General features: G+C 39.7%; 1 pseudogene; it reads left to right on the plus strand.

Annotated features, from left to right (window-relative positions):
* Positions 1 to 1,980: 1,980 nt before the first annotated feature.
* Positions 1,981 to 2,882, plus strand: LOC137143317 (olfactory receptor 5AP2-like; annotated as a pseudogene).
* The last annotated feature ends 491 nt before the right edge of the window (positions 2,883 to 3,373 follow it).

Here is a 3,373-nt window from a genome sequence, read left to right on the forward strand (position 1 = left end):
TGAAATAACATTTTATGACAAAATTTCTTTTAACAAAAATTTTATGACCAACTTTACAGTCAACATTTTGGATATACTAAGCATCATATGCACCCCATGGCCTTGCTAAAATATACCAAAATCATACTAAGCACTTATGGAACATATGGGTGAAATGCTCTGATGTCTAGTCAAGCACAGCTGGGTTCCAGCAATGTCAGAACAAATCATTGCAAAAGATGGAATCTCCATACTTTATTTGCATGTTTGCAATCTAGTGGAGCTTCAAAACTCTGGAGGTTGCAGATTCAATTAACAATTTCTTTTGATTGTTGGTAACTTAGTAACTTTTGAAGTAGGACTCAGGGTCTGATAACTTTTTTTTTTTAAATAATCTTGCTCTTATCCCAGATAAACACTAACATGAGCATGTCATGCTAACATTTAGAGGTTCTTAGAGTATGGTCCAGTGGGCATAATTAAAATGCCTTTGGAAAAAAAAAAAAAAAAGTTCTGCAAATGATGCAAGTTGTAAATTGAATTTCACTGTTGCACACACGTAATTACTCAGTTACAAACTGGGAATAAATCATGCACAATAATAATTAGGGGAATCTCCACTCACTGAAGTAAACTTGGAACAAGAGAATTACAAAATTACATTTGTTTGCTTCACCCATGTTAGCCCAGCTCCTATGCTTGACTGATGAATATTTCTACAACCAAAGTAACAACTTTGGGTCACTATCATCCATTGGGTTCTGTTATTTGTTTTGTGTGATTTCAGCATTTGGATGACCATTCGTGCGTTCATGAAAATGTTTGCAAACCCCAAACTTTCCACAGATTTTATTGCAAATTCTTTTTCTGGAAACTGGCCCCAGGAAGAGCACTTTTCCACCTTTCATTTTTCTGTGGATGAAAAAGTTTTATATTCCTCCCTTCAAGCAGGGAGTGGGAAGTACATCATATGGCTTAGGTGTCCTGTCTCACAAAAGAACAAATAGCAAAGACTGAATAGTCAGAGTGAGCAGTTTGTGAACAACACACAAATGAATATGATTTGGCCAAACTACTGTCCAAATACTTATAAACACCAACTTTATTCAAAGGAAATCAGGCTCATTTGACAAACAATTCACTAAGCAAAAATGTAATTCCCAGTGAATACTGTTTTAAAGGAATAGTTTGGCGTTGCCAAGGGCCTGCTCTGAGACAGATGTGACAGTTTTGGTTCTGTCTCATTACAGCTAGTTGCTAGACAAATTGCTAACATTACATGTCTCTCGTGCATCAACTTATGATTGGTTCTGTCGGTGTGTGAGGGTGAGCGGTTACTCTCCCCGCTCCCAATACATTTCTTGCACTGGTGAATAAAGCACAGCCACTTCCTAAATCTGTGTGGAGTCTGAGACAGGTCCTAGTGAAATCAATGGGAACCTTCGCAGTAGGAACACAGCACCACTGCTCGTGCTAGACATCCCACAGATGCTGGGTGCCCCTTCCACTCCAGTTGTAGGCCCAGAGCAGTCATGGGGTGGGATGTAAATTGTTAAATACCTATTTCAAAAATGACATAAGCATTTAGCAGACTCAGTCTCAATGAGGTTTAGGCTGCTAAGCACCCAAGTCAATGCTGAAAAGGCAGTTTAGCTAAGTCCCTTAGCCCTTGTAACGCTGGATGGAGAAAAGCCTAAAATCTGGGCCTAATAATCAATGCACAGCAAAAGTTTGCCTGAAATATGTGTCCAAAGCAATATGGCTTAGCTGCTTCTTCCTTGATTGCTTCCAATGGAGAGGCCTTCAAATGCCTCAAGGAGCTCATTACCCAGGGCAATGACGTGCTACCACTATGTGACTTACTCTATGATTGACTCCGCTGTCAAAATGTGATAATTCTAGGGAAACAAATTTGTATTTCTTATGAATTTAACTTTCAGTTCCATTCTATTCATCCAATTCCACCTTTATATGAACAGGTCAGGTATGTATGCTATGGACATGGACAAGGAAAATCACACCATGATGACTGAGTTCATTCTTTCAGGATTAACAAACAGCCCACAGATGAAGATCATGTGCTTTGTGGTGTTTTTAGCAATGTATCTTATCATCCTGCTGGGGAATCTTGGGATAATTGTATTAATCAAGATTGACCCCCGACTCCACACCCACCTTGTACATTTTCCTCAGCCACTTGTCTTTCCTAGATCTCAGTTATTCCTCAGCTGTCACTCCTAAAATGCTGGTGAATTTCTTAGCAGAGAAAAACAGCATTTCCTTCCCAGGCTGCATTGCACAGATGTTTTTCTTTGATGGCATATGACCGTTACGTGGCCATCTATAATCCGCTGCTCTATATGGTCCTCATGTCCCCAAGAGTGTGTGCCCAGCTGGTGGCCAGCTCTTATCTCATTGGCTTTGTGAATGCTATGATACAAACAATTTCTACATTTAGATTATCCTTCTGCAACTCTAATGTTATCAATCATTTCTTCTGCGACATCCCCCCACTTCTAGAACTCTCCTGCTCCAACACTCACATCAATGCAAAGGTGCTTTCTATATGTGCTATATTTCTGGGTATATTCACTTCAGTGGAAATTCTGGTTTCCTATAGTTTCATTGTGTCTACCATCATGCAGATCCACTCCACCAAAGGGAAACTCAAAGCATTCTCCACTTGTGCTTCCCACCTGATGGCCATTACCATCTTCTATGGAACCACAGTCTTCATGTATCTGAGGCCCAGTTCCAGCTATTCAATGGACCAGGACAAATGGGCCTCTGTGTTCTACACGGTGGTGATCCCCGTGTTGAATCCCCTGGTCTACAGCCTGAGGAACAAGGACGTGACGGTTGCCCTGAGAAGGATTCTACAATGGAAAATACTTTATATGTAGAAGGAGGTGAAGACTTTCAAAAGAAGCTGCTACTTATTCAGTCACAGTATTGAAATAACCGAGCAAACCTATGTTGAGAAAAAAAATACAGTGGGGTAAAAAATATCAGGATAAGATTTTATCTTTCCACTAAAAGATAAATGCTGTTCCTTGTGATAAAACAGTTTGAAGTAGGAGGGGCAAGCCACCAGTTATGACGGTGATATGTCATCATAGGTGTTACTGTGAAGAGACTTTGCCTCGTCATGTGTCATGGAATATCGTAAAAGGAAAAGAATGAGAACAAATTACTACATCAATGACTAGGTTTTAACACAGAACTTGACTTTGATTTTGGAGAGATTTTAAATTGGGTTGATAAAGGCAGCTGTGTTGACATAATATACATAGCAAGGTGGAAAGCACTTGACTTAGTACCCCATAACGTTTTCATTCCAAAATGAGCACTACACAAAGCCAATACAGAATATAAACAGTAAACAGATGCCTGA

The sequence above is a fragment of the Emydura macquarii genome, unplaced genomic scaffold, assembly GCF_026122565.2.
Source record: "Emydura macquarii macquarii isolate MOO-44397 ecotype Brisbane River unplaced genomic scaffold, CSIRO-AGI_Emac_v2 contig_3316, whole genome shotgun sequence".
In the NCBI taxonomy this organism is placed as follows: Eukaryota; Metazoa; Chordata; order Testudines; family Chelidae; genus Emydura; species Emydura macquarii.